The following is a 23,829-nucleotide window of genomic DNA, read 5'->3' on the forward strand; positions in this document are numbered from 1 at the left end:
AATTTGTCAATGCATGAATAATTATGATCTGACCTTGCCAATGATTATTCCCTTTTAAACATTTCAATACTTCTTGAGACCTGAGTATGAAAAGGAGTTCTGAGAAATAGGTGTATGAGTTTATCCATCTTTGAAGATTTATTTCCAATCTATAGATGCAAAGGAACTAACATCAGGCTATTGCTATTAAATTTTTAGAAACACTACCCATGCAGTAAGATTTCCTGACCTTGCAGTCTAATAAAATGTTTTAATGTATCAGAATCAGCAGAGCATATGGGCGGGTAAGTCACTGAGCTAATTAGTCACCCCTCTCCCAAGAGCTGTGTATGACTTAGTGGAGTGTGCTTAGCATTACAAGTAAATCAACATTGTTGCGGCAGGAAAGTATCATTTCGGAGTTATTTCCATAACTCTGCCACCTTGACTTTCCAATAAAATCTTCCAGGTTTATGATGCTTACAACTTGTAAAAAGCAGATGTAGCAGGAAGGAAAATTAATGCCATGCATAATCTTATGATAGCCAGAGTACACTAATTTTAAGAAACAGAATGGATTATGAGTAATGGAAATGAAGATATAAATATGCCAGTTCCTATACATAAATGAACAATGATGAGTAAGTTATTTTCGTTAGAAATGACCCACTGCTATTTCACTGGCATTTTTGCTTATTTTCCTCCATTATAGTTTTAGGATGTAGACACAGTTGAATAGAAAATCAACAAGCTTGGATCTATAGCTAGAAACAGTTGAGGCTGAGTTTCAGGCAGATCCTTTTATGAGAGTAGTGAAGGGAACTCTCATGGCTCTCCTTGGAATTCTTCCAAGGAGCAGGAAACAACCAATAAAAATAACACAATTTTAAGCTTTCTATATAATTATATTTTAGTTTTTAATCTTTACGTGTACATTTCATAATCTGTTTTGCAAATACTTCTAGTTTGGACTCTCTGAGTGAGTAAACCCATAAGTTAGGCCAGACAAAGACTATTGTTTTTATTCTAATTTTATAGATGGAAAATGAGATACAGAGAGACAAAGTTTATTGCTAAAGCTTACCTGCTTGAAAGTGGCAAAACTCAACATACTTAATACATTAATACAATGAAAAATGGATCAAAAATTGCGATAAGGAGAGTGCAAGAAACAGTTTCCCATAATTAATGCTTTCTGTCTTTCTCTCCTCATCAACTCTTTCTGTCCCTTTATCTTTTAAATAGGCAAACCTCTCTGATCTTAAGACTCATTTCCTTGGCTCTATATTTTCCACAATTCTATTCGTTCCTCCTCTCAATTCCAACATCTGAAAAGAATGAACAACCATCACTTTCTTACCAAAAGTTCCCTTTGTAAACATTTGCAATCTGGCTCTTGCCTCTCACTACAATGAAATTGCTCTCTTGACAGACACCAATGTGTATCCTTAACTTCAATATTTTGTTCTCAGTAATTCCTCATCCCTCCTTGAACTCTGCAACATTTAGAACTCTTGAAAATTTGCTTACTTAACCTCACTCCTCTCTGGAGTTAAATGACACTGCAAGCCTCTGGAAGAAAGAACGTTTTTCAGACCCCACTTCTGCCTCCTCTTCATCCAGGTCTTGAAAAAGGCCCTGGTTAAGTCTTTCCTTTGGCTGTCTTCCCTGTATGTCAATCTCATGCATTCCTATCAAATATCATCTTACTGGGTTCTTCCAAATTTCTTTCCTCAGCTTCCACTTTGCTCTTAAGCAACTGACCCATACTTCTAATTACCTGTTAGATATCTTCATTTAAACTCAATTTAACTACACTTATTATCTTATCCCTCAAGACCATCTCAGTTAACATTCCACAATGTACCTAATTCCCTAGATCAAAAACAAAGCAAAACAAAAACAAAACAAAAATAGGAAAGCAAACTTGATGTAAAATCTTTTCTTGAATCTAAGGCTTCATTATTTCCTTTTGATCCTATTTCCCCTCTGTCTCTTTCATGCGTTCTTTCCATTTTATTTTTCACTATCATTTCCCTATGTCAGTTCTAATACTCGAGTACTGAATTTCTCTGTTGCCTAAATTTTTCAACTATAAAAAGGGTTTTGTATTAGTATAGTATCTTATCACTGTTATGAGGTTAAATAAATTGATGCACACAGGACACTTAAACCAGAGCCTGGCCCAGAGCAATTGCTTAATAAATGCTAGCTTTCGCTGCCACCACTACTACTATTACTATTTTTACTACTACACCAGGACCACCTACATAAATTGTGGAGCCCATTAAAAATAAAAGTGTGGGGCCTCAGTGTCAACAAGCAGGAAAAAAAAAAGCTTAAATCAGTTTGTATTACCTTTTATGTTTCTAACTACATTTCCAAAGTCAGTTTCTATTCTACAGAGTGATAAAATAGTGTCAAAGAGAAATTATTCACCAGACACTGGTTAAAAATTACAATGCAATGGGACTTCCCTGGTGGTGCAGTGGTTAAGAATATGCCTGCCAATGCAGGAGATACGGGTTCGAGCCTTGGTCCGGGGAGATCCCACATGCCACGGAGCAACTACTGAGCCTGCGCTCTAGAGCCCGCGAGCCACAGCTGCTGAGCTGGCGTGCCACAACTACTGAATACTGTGCGCCTAGAGCCCATGCAAGCCACCGCAATGAGAAGCCCACACAACACAACAAAATGTAGCCCCTGCTCGCTGCAACTAGAGAAAGCCCGCGTGCAGCAGCGAAGACCCAACCCAGCCGAAAATTTTTAAATAAATTAATTAAAAAAAAATTACAAGGCAGATTTTATTCCGACTACTGCAGTAAGGAAGAGAGAGATTTCAGTATACAATGTGCTCAACTCCACCAAAACAAAAGACAGGAGGCTTTTAAAATGCTGGGCAAGCTACAAGAAATGTGCTGAAGGGCATTAAGGGAGTTAATGACTAGGCCAGTTAATGTGACTAGGCCATCAGGGCTTGTTAATTAACACTTATCTGGAGGAGAAACAAACTTTTAATAATTTTAGGACATGAGTTAGTTTTGTAAATTGGATAAGGCACCCACCAAAGTTAGGCTCCTACCCTCCCACAGGAACTGGGGGACAGGAGAGCTATCTCTCTGGATGTTCTCATTTCAAAGAGCTGTTTCCCAGGTTCTGAAGGAGACATTTCTGCATGGTAGAAGATTTACATCTTGAAGGGACAGAGAAAGGATTTATAATTACAAGTTTGCTAAGGTAACTGCTCTAAAAAAAAGGAAGGTCAGGGGCCTATAGTCAGGTTTTGGCTGGAATAAAGAGTAAATTCTTTTGTCAGTTATAATAGTCAATGCTCTCTAGTGATACACACACTCAAAAGGGATACACGCACACGATTTATTCTGAGGAATTGACTCACACCATTACAGAGGCTGAGAAGGCCCAAGGTCTGCAGTCTGCACGCTGGAGAACCAGGAGACCCAGGTGTGGTTCCAGTTTGAATCCAAAGGCCTGAGAACCAGGAGAATTGATAGTATAATTTCCCGCCTGAAAGCCAGCAGGCTCAAGACCCAAGAAGAGCCAACATTTCAGTTTGAGTCAAAGTCAGGAAAGAACTGTTGTTACAGCTCAAGGCAGTCAGACAGGAAGAATTCCCTGTTTTCCATGGAGGGTGAGCCTTTTTGTTCTATTCAGTTTATTGGATGAGGGCCACCCACATTAGGGAAAGCAATCTTCTTTGTTCAGTCTGTTGGCTCAAATGTTAATCTCATCCAGAAACACTCCCACAGACACACCCAGAATAATGCTTCACTAAATATTTGGGAACTCCATGGCCTAGTCAAGATGACACATAAAATTAGCCAAAATTAACCATTACAGCAGTGTTGAGCTTTCTCAAGTAGACATCTTAACGGGGATGGCAGGCTGTGATCATCCAAGGAACATGGCCTTGGGCCAATAGAAGCTATTGTAGAGTTTGGTTAATTCTCATAGCATGAGAAGATTGCACAGTGTTGTTTGTGCCAAGAATTTTACAGTTTTCAGCAATCAAGTGGCATTATTATTACATAATCTCCCTTATAATGAGTTTCATGTGATTTAATTGGTCAATGTTTTAAGCCGGTTTAGAATTTTAAGAACATTTTAAATGAAATTTGTCATGATAAAAATTATAAGATAAAGATAAATGATTCATGTATCCATTGTAGAACTGTGCAGTTTTGAATTGAACTAATTTCTATATTTTGAAGGGCTACAAATTCAGCTCTTATTATTATGTTCAAATTGCTGCCTCATGATGTCCTTACTCACAGCTTGATGTGTACATGATCTTAGGTATTTTGAAAATATGGAAGCAATGAGCTCAGTCACACAGGCTTGAAATTTCAGAAAATATTCTCTGGCGAAATAAATAGAGCCAGTTTTATATCATTACTCTTTCCCCTTTAAAGATCAATGTTCTTCAGTTTACTATTATTACATACCAGGATCTTGTTATGGAATTTTATCACTATAATTAAATGAATAATGAGTATAGCAAATATTTAGTAAGTATGTACATAGTAGCAGGTTCTGTGGAAAACAAGTTATGTTTTTTTTTTTTTTTCTCAGTTTACATACACACCTCCTAACCAAGGAGCTCTTCTTAATTTGAAAGCCCTTTTTTCCAAGTATGCATGCTTCTCCCTCTTCTGAAAGAGACTTCAGAGCTTAGTCAAAGTCCTTAACCTGTGTATTTAACATTTATTTCCCCCTTTGTGAATTCCCTGAAGTATCTATTGGTGAAACCTTTAAAAGTGTCTTCCATGATAAGAAGCAGTTAGCCCAGTACACCCTCCAAAGAAAGTCTTCCTCAGTATTTTGTTTTCTTTTTTCTCTTCTAGATATCCAGTCCTCTTAATATTTTAACCTGTGTCCATAGTATCAGGGTAATTTATAATACAGACTATGTTCCTATTTACAGGGGAAAATTACTAGTACCATGGCAAATAGACCAATTTCCAGTATTTTAGATATATTTTAAAGTTTTTATTTTCTTGATCCCACTTTAGATATTCAACAAATATTTATTGAGTTCCTATTATGTGCTATAAGTATATACTGAGTGCCTCCGGGAAGCTGAGACTACACTAGCTAATGAAAGAGAGCATGGCCTCAGTCACACAGAGCTTTTAATCTGGGAAGACAAGTAGTCAAATAAATAAAACACATGATGAGTGATAAGTGTTATGAAAAGAAAACAGGAGTATTGATAGATATGGAAGCCTTGGTTAAGTGACCATTTTTAACAGGTGAATAGGAAGGTTTCACTCCTAAGGTGACATTTCAGAAAAGAAGCATGAGAAATGGAAGTGTAATCTAGAAGAGGATTCCAAACACAACTTAGGGCAAGTGTGAGTGTCCTGAGGCAGAAGTGAACTTACCGTATTAGAGGAATAGCAAGGAGGTCAGTGTGACTGGAACAGAATGAACAATTGTAGAGTGGTAAGAAATGAGCTCTTAGAGAAGTAGTAGGGGGGTCAGATCACATAGGGCTTTGCTTATCAGTATTTGGATACTGTCTTTCACTCTGAATGTAAAGCTATTTAAGGGTTTTGTGTAGGCTAGTGATGGGTATATGACCTACATTTTGGAAAAATTCCCCTCACTGCTGTTGTTGAAGATAGATTAAAGGAGGATGAATTTGCAAGTAGAAAAATGAATCAGATGCTATTGAGATAATGATGGCTTGGATGAGGGTGTAAACTACAGAGGTGATGAGAAGTGGCTTGATGCTGATTTTATTTTGAGGCTAGAACTAACAAGGATGATATCCAGAAGTTTGAGAAATAGGACGGTCTAAGATGAATCTAAGATTTTTGGCCTGGAAAACTGGAAAAATATAGCTGCCATCATCTAAGAAGTGTAGAAGAGGCAATATCAGGAGTTCTATGTTGAAGGTGATACTTTTGAAACTCAATTATTAATCTGAGTGGAAATGTAGACTAGATAGTTGGTTACATGAGCCCACAAAATTCTGGCTAGATATATATATTTAGTAGTTGTCCACATATCACTGGTATATAGAACAAAGAGGCTGGATGAGCCACCAAAAAAGTAGTGTAGATAGAAAAGAGGAGGTTCAAGGACTAATCTCTGGGAGCCCTCACGGTGTTTACAGGTTGAAGATTTAAGTAGAATCTGGCACAGTGGACTGCAGATAGGAAATAAGGAGGTTGTCCTGAGAGCCTAGTGAAGAAATTCAAGGATGACTAAATGACCAATAGTAATTATCTGTTGGATTTAGATATATAGTGATCATTGGTGACTTTGACAGAAACAGGTTCAATGGAATGGCAGCTTAAAAGTCTGAATAGAATTGGTTCCAAAAAAAACCCAGGAAGATAGTCATGAGATCCAGCAAATATCAAAAACTCCTGAGGTGTTGAAGTATATTACTGTTAATAAAAGGAACCTGAGATGGGGGATCAAGAGAGAATTTATTAAAGATAGAGAAATTGTAGCAGATCAATTGAATGGCTGCGGGAAGAATTTTCAATTCTGTTTATATCTGTAAAAAGAGAGTCCCATAAGAATCTCAATGTCATTTAGGAACCTATTCAGATAACAAAATTTGATCATGATCAGAGTTAGCTAGAGAACACAAAACAGACAGTAACCATAGAGAAATTGGTACATAGGGCTGAGAGGTAATGGAGACGGAATATCAGTATTTCTGGAAAGTCTGAATATTAAGGCTTAAATTTATATGGTCATTTTCTAAGCATATGTATATGAATCATCTTGTTTTATACTCTCAGCAACACTGGTAATAAGTGGAAGTTATTACACCCTCATACTGAGGCAAGAATGAACTGTCTCCAAAGTTAAGGGCTTGACTTAACTAACCTCTCTAGCAATTTTTACTTTCTCATGATATATTAGTGTCACAGCATAGATCAGGGTCCTCAGCTTTCCACTTTAAGAAGATACATATTCTAGGAATATGACTAGTAAAAAAAAAAAAAAAAAAGATAACCAGTCATTTGAAACATATGCAAGCATTGGAGGTCATTGAGAGGACGTGACCGCAGGTTGACCTGTGAGCTGGACCTGGGCAGTCTAAGGTTTCTCACCCCTCCCCTGTCCTTGGAACGTGCATTCTATTTGCTTTCCCTGCAATAGAAGCTGCCTCAAGGACAAAGCCCTGAGATAATAATGTGTTATTGAGACCATCAATAACAGTGTATGTGACTGAACCCACTTAAGACCTCTATTTAAACTTTTAAGATTCTGGTGGGCGGGTTCGGAGATCTACTCATGCTGCCATAGCTGCCCAAGACAAGCCTGGGATGTCAATTCCCTTGCTTATTAAAACTCCAGGGGCTTCCCCGGTGGTGCAGTGGTTAAGAATCCGCCTGCCAATGCAGGGGATACGGGTTTGAGCCCTGGTCTGGGAAGATCCCACATGCTGTGGAGCAACTAAGCCCATGTGCCACAACTACTGAGCCTGCGCTCTAGAGCCCGCAAGCCACAACTACTGAGCCCGTGTGCCACAACTACTGAAGGCCGCACACCTAGAGCCTGTGCTCCGCAACAAGAGAAGCCACTGCAATGAGAAGCACGCACACTGTAACGAAGAGTAGCCCCCGCTCGCCACAACTAGAGAATGCCTGTGCACAGCAATGAAGACCCAATGCAGCCAAAAATAAATTAAATAAATTAAAACAAACAAACAAACACAGCAAAAACCCCCAAAACTCCACTACCCAGCTGGAGTGACCTGCTCCTTTCTTTGGTCTCTCTTTGGCATCCCAGTACAGGGGCCTGTTTCAGATTTCACCATGGAAGTTCTTAAGGTTTTGAACCAACAGCAAGAGGTAAGTTGAAAAATATAGTAAAATATATTTACAGTAATGCAAAATGTAGTTTACTTTTATGTTGGAAAATGACATCATAAATGTAGAAATCAAGGAAGATTTGTACCAAATGGTTTCTACAGCCATAGATAGAGCCAAAGCTTCTCAGAAAAGAACCTGAGATAAAACTAGCTTTAAGAATTTTGACAGGGAGTTAATTGTAGAGTAAATTCTGTGTTTTCTGTTGTAGAGAGGGAATTTGCTGTCCTTGTTGAACAGATTTTTAATTAATAAGGAGTTATCACATACACCATACATGGGGATTACCAATTTTCCAAAGAATTAGAAAACAGTAGAATATACTTAACACTAAATTAAATCAAACACAATTTAATCATGTTAATGACTCCAAAGTTTGCTAGAAATACTTTACATTAGTAAATGAGATTCAGCAGGTGTCGAGTGTGACACAAATACAAGTGTATGCAGTAAGAAATCAGGTTACTAAGTAGATTATATCAATGTTTTGGAGGTGCTAATAACACTAAAGTTCAGATCATAGAAACGTATAGACATGGTGTTTGTTATGTAATACAAGAGGATTAGTCATGACTTCATTCATTCATTTATTCATCCTACATTTGTTGAAAGCATGTAGGAAGCTTGGCTTCAGTTGTAGTAACTATTGTTATCAGTAGGAGTTGTATTAACAAAACTTTGTATTTTCAGGAAGTTGACCAAACAGTTCAGAGAGCAGAAAAGTAACGTATAGGAGTATATGCTTGATAGTATGGAAGCACAGGAGAGAGTTTCTCAACCTAGTCCTAGTGTTACCGACCCTCTAGTGTTGGTGGACCCCAACTAGGTCCTTTCCTTGCCTGGTACCGCTAGCAACAATTGCAGGAGAGGCCAGGTTCAGCAAAGCAGAGCAGAAGCTTTGTTGACCAAGGAATGGGGAAGGGAGAGCTCCTGCTCTAAAGACCCCTTCTCCAGGGGTGGGGTGGGGTGGGGGGATGGTGAGGGGAAGCGGGAAACTTTTAAGGGGTAAGAGATGAGTATGCAATCAGAACTCGAGAAAGGAGAGGCGAGTTCCAGAAAGAGACGGAGCATGCGCAGTCCTCTGGTCTCCTTTGCATGCGGCACTAATCCAGCCTAACAAAGTGCAATCCTCTGGTTGGGCGGAGATCCTAGCACGGTAAAGACGCAAAGGCAATTTTCTGTCTCATCTGTGCAGGCGCTGCCATCCTGGTCAGGCTGGAGCCAGTTCAGGGCAGTTGACTGTCGCCCTCTTGGTCCTTTTTGGCTTCAGAGTGGTTCTATGGTTTTGCCTATGTGGCATCTGCCTTAGTTTCTGTTAAACAAGTACAGCTGTGGGCACAGACTGACAGATTTTGGTGTTGGGGAAAAAAAGTAGGTTAGCCTCTGTGCAGGATGGGTCTCTTCCCTGTGACATTAGGTTGGAAAAAGGAAAAGAATTTTTGGGGAAACTCGCCTCTTTATGTTTGAAATCCTGAGGTTTGTTGCCAATGTATCCATTGTGCATATGAGAGCATATTTAATGGGAAGAAAGATAAGTGCGTGTAGTGGGGTAAAGAATTCGAGGTGAAAGTCTTGGGTATTGCTGGTTTAGACTGCTTGAATATGTAAGACAAGGCAGTCCTTTCTGCAAACCTGTTGATGACGACTGAGAAGGTATTGGAAACCATTTTTCACTGAGTTAGTAATGCTGGCCCATTTTTTTCTAAAAAAGCATAGCGTTTAAATGCAACTCTGGTTTCTTTATCAATGGCCTTTAGGGATTAAAGTTCAGCTGAAAAATTCATAAGAATTTACACACTGATTTCATAAACAAATACATGTAGGCAAAAGGATCATTTGTTAATCTGTAATTAGGACATATGTATCATTTAGGGTCCAGTCGGGAGATAGAACTATAGCAGTTTTCATTGTTGTTTTTTTTCTGATTTTGGTTTTGATCAGGAGTATTTAATATAAAGATGTGATACTAGTCATTGGAGGATTGGAAAGGCAGAAAGGGTATAGTAATGCCTCAGCGATAGTAGCTACTGGAAGGTGATTCCATCCTAAGGCTGGGGCATTTGAAAGGTTGAAATTATTAAAACATTGGAGATGGAGTAGGGAATCTGCAGAGCCTGAAAGTCAGGTGGATGAAACTCAGATGTCCAAGGAGGAACCACTGCTCACTCTGTGAAGCTGACATCTCTGAGGAGGTGTGATAAGGTTGGTCCTGAAAGTGTTTGGAAAGTGCAAACTGAAACCAATTGCTGTTACTAAAATGGAATTGTTAGGGTGAAAATTTGTTGCTATGGTAAGAGCAGCAAGAAGCAAAAACAGGAACAGGAAACACACAGGAAGGAATGTGTCCCTTCTTTTTCCTTAATTTTTCCAGTACTTTTCTAGTACCTAATACTGGTAGAGACTTACAGAAGCCAGAGGACAAAGTAGTCCCAGTCCCAGAATCACAGACTGAGTATAAAGCACAGGGTTAACTGGGACAACAGAACTTATAACTGATACATAAGCAATAAGCATACTTGAGTATAATTTTGCATTAGCCCTGTATAATTTAAGTTTAAGGTTGGAAGTGGAACTTTGTGAAGAATTTGCTTTTGCTTCCATAGAATTGGAAGTTGATTACTAGTCAATGCATTTCTACTTTTAAAAAGCTTAGTTAGATAAGTTGTAGAATATTGTCATAAGTTCAACATGCTTCAAAACAGAAAGCTCAATGAGTGGATGGATCCCTCTTGAAGTCATTTTATTCTTCTTTGATGTTTTTATTAAAGATTGGTATTTAATTTTGTTTCTGGAATCCAGTATGAAAATTCGGACTGAATTAAGGATAGCTGAACATAAATACAAAATTTGCATCAAGGCAATAAACTAGTTTTGTATTTCTTTTCTTTTTCATGTTACTAAAAGAAAAAATGCTTTATTTTAATTCTGAAATACTCTCATTTCAGCTTTATCATGTTTTATCATTTTCTCAAATATCAATCCACAATTAACAATGGGAAGAAGTGAAAGAATCTGGTCTTCTGATTATTCATGTAAAAATCTAAAAAGAGCTCAAGATTAGAACAGCCATGAGCTAAACTATTGGAACTCTTACAACAGCTATAGAAATTGCTCAACACAGGAATTCACTCAAAGATGAAATAACATTTAGAGGAAATTATTTATTTTCCTTTATTAATGTTGGTGTTAAATTGTTAAATTGGGCATCATGTCAAAACTGAGCATTTTGTTTCTTAAGGGGAAAAAGGTAGGCAGAAAGTTGATCAAGCAAAACAATAAGAAATGAGATTTTGTAAAATAAGTAGATTTTAATTGCATCAGTTGCTAAAGTGTTATTTTTCCCTCAAATATTCTAAGTCAATTTTTCATATGCATCATCGCATAGCACCAAAGTTGCTTATTGTCTCCCATTTAGATTTTGCTTCTAATCATAAGTCTTTTGAGCAAATTAGTAAGTCTATATATTTTACCTGACTCTCAAGATGATTTTCTTTTAATTCAGCAACTAAACTACTGTGGGTTTCTTAAAAGTATTATAGCATTATATAGTTCTGTGAGTTTTCTGATTTATTCTTTGCTAATAATTATGCATTGTGGGAAATCTAACATCAAGTTTGAAGTTTATACCTAAGATAAATTGTAATACATATATTTTTGATATAAAAGACTAAAAAAGACATGGATCTCTTTAGTCTTCAAGAAAGAGATGCCTTTGCAAGCCCTTTTGAAAATTATTTCTTTATCTTTATCAAACTAGGTATATAAATATTAACATAATTATATTTTTGATTCAATTAATTAAATTAATAAACATATTAGGCTTGGTTTAAAAGGGAGAAAAATATTATCAAATGCTAAGATTATAATCTCATTATAATCTCAATTTTTAAAAATCTCGACAAAATATTTTTAAATTCTTATGTAAAGCAAACAATAAACTATGGCATTTCAAGATGTTCAGGTATGCTTATGTATATAGAATAGAATGTTTTTACTTTTGAATGATAGTTTACCACAAAGTCATAGGTAATAATGAGAGTAGTATCAGTATTAGTTATCATTTATTAAAAGAATACTCTGTGTTCAGCACTGTGCTAGACTTTATTTATGCTTTTATTCAACAGATTTCTTGATTGAGTTTTGTGTATTAGACATTAGGTGAGACAACTGAGACCTCAAAGATTAATAAGGAAAGTCTTCTGCCTTTAAGATGACAATACAATATGATAAGCATTGGAGATATAAATATGTTTTTAACTTTTTCATTCCTTTATTTATTCATGCACTCATTTAACAATTATCTATTTTGGCAGGCATTGTGCTAAATGGTGATAATTCAGAGGTGAACAGATGTAGACCAAATACTTTCCAAAAAGGAGTTTATAGTATGGCGTAGGAGGTAGAAATTAATGGAAGTAGTACATAAGTAAATTTAAAACTGAACTGTTATAAAAATTACATGGGAGCTACATGGTCCTATGAGAGGGTATGATAGGAGTGTCTACCCTAATCAAGGAAGATAGGAAAATATGTCCTGAGATCTGAAGAATGAAAAAAAAAAAAAAAAGGAGGAGCCAGCCAGCATCTTGGCAGAAAGACCACCATGTACTAAGGTCCTGTGACAGGGAGAGGAATATTTTAGAAAGTGAAAAGGGACAAATGTGACTACTTTGGTAGATAAAATTCAAACAGTGTAGAGCCTTCAAGTTAAGAATTTTGATATTTATCCTAAAAATTAAGAGAATATTAATATTATTTACTCAATCAGATGTACTGGTGGTATTATTGAACCAATGCAGTTTTCAGTTTTAAAAATTGCTCTGGCTCTAGTGAAAAACTTGAAGAAAGAACGAGATAAAGACAAGTGCTTCTCTAGGAGACAATGTAAGAAGCTATACTTAACAATATTTGCATTCATTTCAGTGAGCTCATAGATCTCTTGGAGCTAATCCATAAAAAAAGATCTGCTGTTCTAGAGATTTAGTAATTAAAATAAAATTTTGTAAAAGAGTTAGTAAGACTAGTTCTGAGATCTGAAGTTTATTTTATCATGGAGGAAAGAACTAGAACAAACCCATGGATTTTGAACTCTTTTTATATATGGTACTTTTTAATACAATAGTCCAAGATTGACAATATGAGACTATTCTGCTTTGTAGACATTTGTTTATGTTAAGCCCATGGGATTAAGAAACATATCTATACAGCTACGCATCTCAGGTTTTTAGTTATCATTGATTTTGCATTTATTTCTTGTGATTTAGAATTCTTCTGTGAAAGGGAGTGTGACTTCAGTATTCATTTTGAATCAGTAACAATGATGATGAAAGCAATAAAAACAAAATGATAGGTAATATTTGGTTTGTGTATACAATAAAATAAACACTGCTCTAAGAATCACCATCTCAAGAAACAAAACTCTGAGGTGAAACTTTTTATTATTATTATCCTAAGGATATGAGGAAATTGAAGCTTGGAAGAGTAACTCACATAAAATTATATAGTTAACAAGAAGAAATTGAATTCAAGCCACTGTCTGTTTGACTCCAAAAACCATACTCTCCTTTATTAGGAAGCAGGTAGGGAAGGTCAGTTGTAAATAGTAAGTAAAATCATCCCCTACATTGCCACTTTTCAGCCAACTAGTTTATGGAGGTATTAAGTGCAATAAACAAGGGTTTTTTGAGATAGAGAATAAAAACAAGTAAAATAGAACTTTAATGAATACCGCATAATCGTAAGAAAATAGACATTCTAGATTTAACACAAAGATAACTATTTTTAACTTCCTGTTTCAAATTGCCAGAAAATATGTAAAACGATAGAGATAAAATTTTAGAAAAAACTCTCCCCTTCTTTTCTCATAAGAGATAAATAGGAATGTGATGTATACCTTTTGTTGTATCCTGCTTAATACTTTCTACAGAATATTTTGTTTCTCTGTAAATAAATGAAAGAATTTCACGATAATTTAATTATACTGTTTTGTTAAGCCTTCCTGGCACATTGAAAGAAGTAATAAAAATGAAACTGGGTTTGTTCGGATAGTACAATGATGGTAGTGGAATATTTTAATCTCTTTCTCTAGAGTGCATTCAAGGCATCACAATTTCTCCTCATTATAACCAGAGTTGGAAGGAGCCTGTAGTGGAAGTTGAATAACCCTCTCTGGGTTTATAAAACATACTGTGAAGAGAATACAACATGCTTAGTTGTGAATATGAAAGACTAATTCTGTACAGAATGTTTTTAATTTTTTTTTTTTTTAATTAAATTTATTTATTTTATTTACTTATTTTTGGCTACACTGGGTCTTTGTTGCTGTGTGCGGGCTCTCTCTAGTTTTGGTGAGCGGGGGCTACTCTTCGTTGCAGTGCGGGCTTCTCATTGTGGTGGCTTCTCTTGTTGTGGAGCACAGGCTCTAGGGTGCATGGGCTTCAGTAGTAGCAGCACACGGGCTCAGTAGTTGTGGCTCACAGACTCTAGAGCGCAGGCTCAGTAGTTGTGGCACACGAGCTTAGTCGCTCCGTGGCATGTGGGATCTTCCCGGACCAGGGCTCGAACCCGTGTCCCCTGCATTGGCAGGCGGATTCTTAACCACTGCACCGCCAGGGAAGCCCTGTTTTTAATTTTTAAAAATAACTTCATGCAGTTTGATTTTAGTAAGATTTAACTTTTTTAACATTAGATCCTCTGACTTTATTCATCATTTTTTGTTTTAATTAAAGTATAATTGATTTACTATATTATACTAGTTTCAGGTGTACAGCATAGTGATTCAATATTTTTTATAGATTATACTCCATTTAAAATGATAAAGTATTGGCTCTTTTCCCTGTGCTATACATTACATCTTTGTATCTTATCTATTTTTACATAGTAGTTTGTATCTCTTAATCCCATACCCTTATCTTGCTTCTCCTCCCCTCCTTCTCCCCACTGGTAACCGCTAGTTTGTTTTCTAGATTTATGAGCCTGTTTCTGTTTTGTTATATACATTCATTTGTTTTATTTTTTAGATTCCACACATAAGTGATAACATACAGCAGTGATCCCCAACCCACCCCTGGGCCACACAGCAGGAGGTGAGAGGTGGGTGAGCGAGTGAAGCTTCATCTGTATTTATAGCTGCTCCCCGTCACTCGCATTACCGCCTGAGCTCCGCTTCCTATCAGATCAGCGGCAGCATTAGATTCTTACAGGAGCGCGAACCCTACTGTGAACTGCGCATGCGAGGGATCTAGGTTGCGTGCTCCTTATGAGAATCCAATGCCTGGCGATCTGAGGTGGAGCTGAGGCAGTGACGCTAGCGCTGGGGAGTGGCTGCAAATACAGATTATCATTAGCAGAGAGGTTTGACTGCACAGAAACCATAATCAATCAATTGCTTGAAGAGTTATATGAAAACCCTATCAGTGAGTGGCAAGTGAAAACAAGCTCAGGGCTCCCACTGATTCTGCATTATGGTGAATTGTAAAATTATTTCATTATATGTTACAATGTAATAATAATAGAAATAAAGTGCACAATAAATGTAATGAGCTTGAATCATCCCGAAACCATCCCCCCACCACCCGGGTCCATGGAAAAATTGTCTTCCACAAAACCTGTCCCTGGTGCCAAAAATGTTGGGGACCGCTGACATACAGTATTTGTCTTTTTCTGTCTGACTTAGTTCAGTAAGCATAATAATCTCTCTAGGTCCATCCACATTGTTGTGAATGGCAGAATTTCATTCTTTTTATGGCTGAGTAATATTTCATTGTGTATGTATATATGTATATATATATATAGAATGTTGTGTATATATATATTTTTTCAAATTAACAAACTGTAATTGTTTTCCCAAAGATACATTTTTTTCATACACATCCATCATACACTGTAACCAAAAAAAGCAGTGTACGTGAAATAAGAGAAAATAAGTAAAAATCCATAGCATAAGTAAGGAGGCTCTAGTCTGGAGCACAGCTGAGTTTCCAGCAATATAAGGAGGCTCAAAAGTTTCTTTTATAAGAATGCCTGCTAACAAGGGTTCCAGCCACATGGTTGGTTGGTCTGTAGGTCAGTCATGAGTACTTGAAACAGTTCTGTTCGTTTTTTTTCCTTAGCATTTAGAATAGCCATCATTGTCCTGCAATACGCAGAGCTATCCGGGAAAAATGAGGGAGGGAACCACAGAGGCAGTGTGAGATCCAAATACAGCTCAAAGGTAATTGGTCCAGTGGTCCCTAGGGAAGGAAGAAGGGGATGGCACTCCAGAGTTAGCCATCTTCCTGCAGGGGAGTGTACCAGCTGTTTTTGTCGTGGATCTGCACCGAGAACATGTAGGACTGCTGTGCTCTTGTCAGGCTGTATTGAGATTTGTTGGCTCCAAACTGCACACGTGCTTTTCCCTTCACCAGTGTGGCACTGATCTGCCTGATCACTGACTCTACTGAGTAGGCACTGCTCCAGCCCTGCTTGGTGAGAAGTTCCGTGCAGATGGCACCTCCATCTGTTGATGGACACTTAGGTTGCTTCCATATCTTCTTGGCTATTGTAAATAATGCTGCTATGAATAATGAGTTTCCATGTATCTTTTCAAGTGAGTGTTTGGTTTTTTTAAAAATATATGCCAAGGAGTGGAATTTCTGAGTCACATGATAGTTCTATTTTTAGTTTTTTGAGGAACCTCCATACTGTTTTCCACAGTGGCTGCACCAGTTTACATTCCCACCAACAGTGTACTTGGGTTCCCTTTTCTTCACATCCTCGCCAACAATTTTTATTTGTAGACTTTTTGATGTTAGCCATTCTAACAGATGTGAGGTGATATCTCATTGTGATATCTCATTTGCATTTCAATAATAATTATTGATGTTGGCCTTTTCATGTGTCTGCTAGCTATCTATATGTTTTCTTTGGAAAAATATCCAGTCAGGTCTTCTGCCCATTTTTTAATTGAGTTGTTTGGGGTTTCTTTTGCTGTTGAGTTGTATGAGCTCTTTATATACTTTGGATATTAATCCTTTATCTGGCATATCATTTGCAAATATTTTCTCTCATTCAGTAGGTTGTCTTTTTGTTTCTTGGGTGGTTGCCTTTGCTATACAAAAGTAGGTCCCATTTGTTTATTTTTCCTTTTATTTCTTTTGCCTTAGGGACAGATTCAAAAATATATTGCTACAATTTATGTCAAAGAGTGTTCTGCCTATGTTCTCTTCTAGGAGTTTTACGGTTTCCAGTGTTATATTTAGGTCTTTAATCCATTTTGAGTTTATTTCTATATATAGTATGAGAAAATGTTCTAATTTCATTCTTTTACATGTAGCTGCCCAATTTTCCCAGAACCAGGAGATTTAACTTTTTTTCCTCTCTTTCTTTACCACTGCTCTCTGTCTTTAGTTAGTCTTAAAAGTTAGGTTTTACAGGAAAAGTAAAAAACAAATCTGAATTTATCTTTTTAACTTCCCCCCCAAAAGTCTACTCAGATTAAAGGGTATTAATGCCATCCCTTCTCTTTTTAATGATAGGTTTCAACCACTGGAAATATCTAAACTATGTTCAAAGTGTATTTTAAGTTATGGAGATAATGTGCAAGATAATGACATAGCTCATTTAAGGTTTGCAGAGTACATTCCTGTCACTGGATGCTAGTTATGTACAATACCTAGCATTTTGTTTACATTCTAGTACATCCCCCATCCATGGTATGAAGACACAAAGTTCCATTTTCCTATTCACACATTCTTAAAGCACCCTAAAAAGAAAAATAACATGCCAAAATTGTTTTGTTCTTTGTGCTACTCAGGTTTAGGTTAAATCCAAATCTTCGTAATTTCTTCCATGGTTTGATAATTCCATCTGCTTATTGTAAACCCAATGAAGCTTCTCTACAGGAGAAAGCCTAGCTTTGGGGAAAGCAGTTTCAGAAGGCTGCGAAAGAGAGTGAAATGAACAATGCTAACCTCAATTTGTTAATTGAAGTCATTGGTTAGCTTTAGAGAATACTGTATACACGATTAAGCAAGCATTTCACACTGATCTTCCTCATTAACTGGTTTTGAGATATTCGGTTGAACAGAAAATTGATGGGCAGGGTAAACACACTCTAGTTGCCTCATTAGCTCATGTAGTATAATTACTGGTGTTCAATATCTATCAACAAAGCAAAGGTGCTTTAAATGTCATATAAACACTAGAAATAAAAATACAGCACAAAGGAATTTCACACAGTCAGCCATCTGAATGAAAGTCAACTTCTTATTAATTCTGTCTTGTAATGTAGAAAACTCAACTTAGGGAAAGAAAGATAAAAAGAAAAAAAACCTTATTTAATTTAAAATTCCCACTTCTGAGCATTAGAGAGGCATTTAAGAGGGTGTTTACTAGCTTTATAAAACCTCACATTAACTTGGAATACTAATATAGCTACCTAAAAAAGTCAGACTAAATGATACCAGCAGAAATTCTCCCATTCTGTAGTCTCTCCCACTATGCAGAATAGGCCACCGGGAGGATTAAGGATTCCATCCTACAGAATGCAATAAAGTCTCTACAAGTGCAAACATGTCGGTGTGGTAGACTGAACTTACATTCAGGTATAAATTTTTAGAATGTTGTTTTCTTCTAATATCATTTTTACCAATTTTTAGATGTAGCTTTACTATCATGCCTGCCATTTATCCATTTGATTATTGAGCTGGTACTTTTTAAGTAACCACTTTGTGCTAGGACTATAGTAGCATATACTTGAAATTCTTTGTACATAAAGAATGTCTCAGGGTAGTGGACAGGCTGTAATGGACAGCCCAGGTTGACTTTTCAGTGTTCATCCCCACTTCCTTTATTTCTAGGAGGACCTCTCTCCATACAGCCTTGTGACTCAGGGAAACCTGAGTCTACCCTCAGCTCCAGGTGGTGAGTGAGCTAAGGGTAATTCTGGTCCCCTTCCAAGAGATTGATTTAGTAGTGAGCTCCTCACCTTGAGCAATTGAGTCATTATTAGAAATTTGCTGGAGATTTGGGGAAAGTTATTCCATACTTTTAAATTCTTATGAGAGAGTTTCCAAAACTCTTTTCCTCTGGATTCTGTAAATAATAAATGTCAACACAGAAAATGTTTCAATCATTTTTCACATGAAGGAAACAGCCCGTAGAAGAAGGGATCACAGAGAGGAAGGCACATTCAAGGCAACAGCACTACAAAGAAAGCAGAAACATGGGATTAAGCTGACCCTCAGGAAACCCACTTTACCTCTGACTTTATTATTTTTATGTCAGTGTATGTTGCTTTTAATGGTACTTGGAGTCATAGTACATTAGTTTATAAATCAGAGAAATCCCTTTATCAAAAAAATTATTCAGAACCATTTTGTTTTATTTCTTATTGTTTTCTCATCTTTCTGTCACAACTTATCATAAAAAATGTAACAAGTCAAGACTACCTGATTATTGGTATATTATACAAAAGGAATTTCTTAATTAGTTTATCATCTTTGTTAATGTAATGCTCATAGTTTATAAATCAAATAGTTCTGAAATGCTTGTATATATTATTTAGATGCAATATCTAAACTGTGAGAACACCAACTGATTTTTCTGAGGACTTCTGGTATTATCTGGATGTGCTCTATTTTCTCCCTTTTTCTGTTTAGTTTAGTATTTCTCTCTTAATTGGAGACTTTCATCAAATATCTGGTGATCCTTGGCTATTTGTTAATGGTTAAAATTAAGAACTGAGATAATTAAAAGTCCTAAAAAAACAACATTTATATACTTTCACCAAGTAACTTTTGATTTCCTTATTTCCCTCCTACATCACAAGTTTCTGTATCCTAATCTCCTCAGCTGGCTTCTCCTCCTGTGTCTGAATTTTAAATTCCATTCTCTCCTGAAATACCCCATCTTCAGAGAATTCCCTGAGCAAACTTATTGAAAATGCTACTCCCCACCAGCCTCTCACTAATCCTTATAGTCAGTGCTCCAAAGCACTGATTTTTATTTCAAAATATATTACACAGCTCTATGCTCTAGTTTATGGTCTGTCTGTCCCCTCCTCCTTGTGCCTAAGCTCCATGAGGCTGCAGATAAAATCTTGTTTGAATCTGTATTGCCGTGTAATATGGTGCCTGGCACATAATAGATTCTCATTAAATATTCATTGGGTAAATGTATTACCCTTAAATGAGTACTAAGTTCAGCGTGTCTATTCTTAAGGGCAGATTGTTCTTTATTAAACTTTTTTTGGGGGAGAGGGGTTGCAAGTATAAATAGAAAGATTGTTTCAGAAGTCCAGAGAAGTCACTACAGTTTAAGACCTCTTAAGTTATATATTCAATGTATGCATGGCAGGCAGTGCTAACCGTTGTGCCAAAAATCACAAGGAAAGTCTGGCATTTTTGTAAACTAATTTCAGTGCAAGTATCTTTAGCTTTAGAACCTAGGTGACTGGGAAACTGAAATAATTTCCCACTAAAAAAACAGTGATGCTCTCTGTGAATCTATCATTCTGTCACATAAAGGACTAAGGGACTCTTCTTGATTTACTCTAGAGAATTTTTTAAAGTAGTTCCTTTGGAAAAGTGTTCATCTTGCTTAAAGCTACACCTGGTAAATGATGCTCAACAAGGCAAACAGTTTAATTTCATCTAAATTATTCCATGTGTTAATAGACAAATCACTAAGAGAGGAGAGAGCACTAGATACCATTTTTAAAGAAATATTGGGAAGTACACATTCCACGTATTTGGAAATTTTATTAATGAGGGAAAGACGAGGACTGAAAGCCTTTGTTATTGTTCTTTTTTTCCCTGTGAATTCAGATATTAGACTTCAACTAAATGCAGCAAATGTTAATTGACTGGCTTCTGCATGGAAGGTGTTCTTGGATTTAGATACTGGAGATACATAGATAATTAATCTGGGTAACCTTTTTCACAGGATGAGCTCAATGTAAGCAAATGTTGGCAACACATATAGCAAAGTGGTATGTGCCAAGTCATACAGAATGGAGTGAAAAAGAAGGATCGATTATCTCTGGTTTGGAGGATATGTGACTGAGGACATTCTAGGAAACCTGAAGTAAACTCTGAAGGCTTGTTGGGGCTTTAGGAACCATAAGGAGTAATTCAGATCAGACTGTTCCAACTTCGATAGAGTTTTAATAGCCTTGAAATTTTGAGGGGTGAGTTTGCTGGGAACCACAGGGGTAAGTGTGTGCATGTGTGTAAGTCTGTGTTAGGGAGAGACAGAGAGAACCACTTTAGTGACATTTATGCAAAAGACTCTCAGTTATATTTTAAAATGACTTAAAGCATATAAAGTTTGAATCAAATTGGAGTTCGATTTTGGCAACTATAATTCAGGCTTATACAGCAGGAAGCTAAGAAGTTTTTTCAATATAGTACTCCTATGCTTTAAATAATCAACAGGGTTGCAATGTCTTTATAATTTATATATTTTTAAATAGAAAAACAAGATCCTCAGTAAGCAACCCAAACTATTTGTGACACAGATGCTTATCCTCCTTGATTATATTTATATTTTCTATAAAAGGGAGGTTTACAGAATTAAAAAAAAAAAAAAAAAGATGCAAAGCACCAGCAATTACTTTGTATTTGAGGTAAGGGAGGAGAGACAGGAGTCATATCCATGTCACTTCTTACAAGTGCAGTAGTAAATTTTTCCATATTGGTCTTCATTTCTCTGTCTCCTTTAACCTTGAAACATGTTAGATTTTACTCCTCTGTGGCTTACAAGGAATAACATTTATTAGCTGGATATTATGCACAGTTGTTACCATTAATTACTTTGATACTAAATCAGGATAATACTACTCAGCTTAAGATAAATTAAAAGTTGCTTTGTATTCTGGAGTCTGACTTGTCAAGAGAAAAAAAAAACCTCTCCTATGCTTAAAGAAAACAAACATCTAAACTGAGAATAATCTAATATTGAAGCAAGACAAAACACTAAAATGTTATTTTTGGTCTCAATTCAATAGCTTAGATTAGAAAGAACTTATTTTTTACAATAAAGCAAAATAATTTATTTTGTACTATCTATATATTTAGGTATGTCAGCTGCCCATATCTCATGAAATATTAGTATCCCCATGAGACAAAAGAAAATAACACGGAAAATGAATGTGTCAGTACTTGGGTTATATATTATTAGTTTAAAAGTTATATCATTTATTTTTTGTAATTGCTAGGTTAGGACAAGATTTTAACTTTAGCCTTCAAGGACGTTAATTCTGAACATAAAAGGAAAAAAAAACTATGTGTCTCTGTGAGTGCGTATCATTTTGGGAGCTGTCAGACTTTTCTGAAAAGGTAATTAATAATTCATGAAAAATAGAAAACTCTCTCATCCGTGGGTGTTTGGTCTCAGAGGTGTAGACTGAGGTGTAAGACCAAAAGAAATCTATGGAAACGTATACAGCTACAGGCAGCCTTCCTGCTGATCTGGTAACTAACCTGCAGCCCTGAAAAAGACAGGCTTCCTGCCTGCCAGTAACAGGAGACAAAAACCCAAAAGGCAAACAGTTTGTGTGGAAAATAAAGACATGGCATTTGAAAATGTTTCTCCTTGTAGGAAGAAATGCTGCATTAAAGGTTAAGTACCTCATAAGACTTGGTATCTCTTATGAATAGAGTCTATATATTTTTCTGAACTACATCTGTGGGTTATAAAAATTCTATTTGTTTTTACATAATTACCATTTCTTTTTCCCCTTGTCATCCTCACAGTGAAGCATTTAAATAATATAAATAATAATAATAATTAAATACATAATCCAAAACATATTCTACCACACCAATAATATTTTAGAATTCACATTTCATATGTTTTCTATGGATAGACATATATATCACATCATATTATCATCTATTTTATGAATATAATCAATTTTGTAGATTTTAAAGATTTTCTTTTCTTTGAACTTTCTCCCAAACTCCTCTCTAAGATAACAATCTTTATAAATATTTTTGTAGCCTTCTCTCGTCTCCTATCATACAGACCATAGAAAATTTTGGTCATTTTATTCTATGTGAGGTCACGTTATATGCACTGCCTCCTTGCTTTCTGCCTTCAGCCATGCATCTTTAAATCAACAGATACAGAGATAACCAATTTCATGTAATGATGTTGCTGAACCTCAATTTGTTCAACCATTCCACAATTGATGGGATATGCTTAGCTTCTAATGTTTTGTAACTCTACAAAAGATGTTACAATAAAGCTTCTGCAGCAAATATCCTAAGGTACATGTGCTTATAATTCTGTGGAAGAGACATGACATTTTTAATTGAAATGCATATTGCCAGTTTGCTTTCCAAAAAGACTAAATTTATTAACAAAAATTTTCTATGAAATACTAGCTTCTATTTCATCTCAAACATCAGTAGTTATTATTACTCTTTTTAGTTTTTATTAATCTGATAGATGATTAATAGATTATTTTTGTTAAGTGTTGTTTTCCGTATAGGCTATTGAGTTTGAACCTGATTTCAGTTATTCATTGGTCATTGACTTGGCTCTTTTGTGATGTTCACTCAGTCTTGTACCTATTTTCATTAGGTTTTTTTTGACCTTTAGTCATCAATTTATAACCAATGTACTATACTATAGATAATTTATCTTATTTGCCTTGTTATTTTCCCCATTCTCTCAGATGCATTTGATATTGTCTATGATATATTAAAGCACACCACATAATTAATTTCATAGCCAAATATACTTCTTTCTGATTTATTTCTGACATAGAACAGATATGCTTATCCTTAGCTTGTTTTGGCCTAAACGCATACAAATCTTTTATTTATTTATTTTATTGATTTACTATTGGTGTTTATAATTTATTTTGTAGTAATAGCCAACATTATTTTATTCTAGATAGCCAGTTTTAGTAACATTATTTATTAAATCAACATTCATTTGTCTCACTGAATTGAAGTTCAAACTTTTTAATAAAATGAATTCACAAAAATATTTGCTTCTTTTCTGG

The sequence above is a fragment of the Balaenoptera acutorostrata genome, chromosome 5, assembly GCF_949987535.1.
Source record: "Balaenoptera acutorostrata chromosome 5, mBalAcu1.1, whole genome shotgun sequence".
Taxonomy (NCBI): domain Eukaryota; kingdom Metazoa; phylum Chordata; class Mammalia; order Artiodactyla; family Balaenopteridae; genus Balaenoptera; species Balaenoptera acutorostrata.